Below are 1,157 nucleotides of genomic sequence, written 5' to 3' on the forward strand. Positions count from 1 at the left end.
CATCACCTCCAAAAGATTTCTTAAGCCCCTTTACAGTCCTTCTCTCCCTCTGCATCTGCCCCAGGCAATTACAGATACATTTTTGGTCACCATAGATTAATTTGCATTTTCTAGATATTTATACAAATGGAATAAAATGATATGAACTCTTTTGTAACAGTCTCCTCTCAGCACAATGACTTAAAAATTTATACATATTATTGTGCATATCAACAGTTTTATTCATTTTTATTTTTGAGCAGTATCTAATTGTAAAGATACATCAAATTTTGTTTATTCACACATTTGTCGATGGACATTGGAGTTATTTGAAGTTTTATCTTGCATAAATGTTCTCTCAATATTTGCATGTAAGTCCTTTGGATATATTATCAATTATCTTGAGTAAATACCTAGAATAGAATAGCTGGATTATTTGGTATATCTATTTTTTTTCAAAAGCCTATAGCACCTGATATACCTAGGTGGTCTCTTATCCAAGTACTAACCAGGCCTGACCCTGCTTAGCTTCTGAGATCAGACGAAATCAGGCGTGTTCAGAGTGGCATGGCCGTAGACTTGGTGTATGGATTTTTAATGTTTTAAAAAACTGACAAACAGTTTTTCCAAAGTGGTTGTACTATTTTACATTCCCACTAGCAGTGATTGAAAGTTCCAGTTGCTCTACATCTTCACAAACATGTGAATTTTTCAGCCTTTACTGTTAGCTCTCTTAATGGGTATGCAGTGGTAACTTTTTTGTTTCGATTGTAATTTCCCTGACAACTAAAAATGTTGACTTATTTTCATGTGCTTATCTTCTAAATATATATGTTTATATATATATCTTTTTGGTGAAGTATATGTTGAAATATTTGTACAGTCTTTAATAGATTTAATTTAAACATTGTTCAGTTTTATCTTCTTTCATTGGGTGGTAGGAATTCTAACATATTCTGCATATAAGTCTTTTGTCAGTTACATGTAGTGTGAATATTTTCTCCCACTCTACAGCTTGCCTTTTCATTTTTAATAGTGTCTTTTGAAGAATAAAATGAGTAATTTCGATGAACTCAAATTGATAGATTATTTTGTTTGTTTCATTTTTCATATTCTATCTAAAATAATCTTTGCCTAGGCACTCCAAGTTTACACAAACAATATGTTTTCTTCTAATA

General features: G+C 31.3%; 1 pseudogene; it reads right to left on the reverse strand.

Moving 5' to 3' along the window:
* Positions 1-439: 439 nt before the first annotated feature.
* Positions 440-558, reverse strand: LOC120591972 (uncharacterized; annotated as a pseudogene).
* Between the last annotated feature and the right edge of the window lie 599 nt (positions 559-1,157).

The sequence above is a fragment of the Pteropus medius genome, unplaced genomic scaffold, assembly GCF_902729225.1.
Source record: "Pteropus medius unplaced genomic scaffold, Ma_sr-lr_union100, whole genome shotgun sequence".
Classification (NCBI taxonomy): Eukaryota; Metazoa; Chordata; class Mammalia; order Chiroptera; family Pteropodidae; genus Pteropus; species Pteropus medius.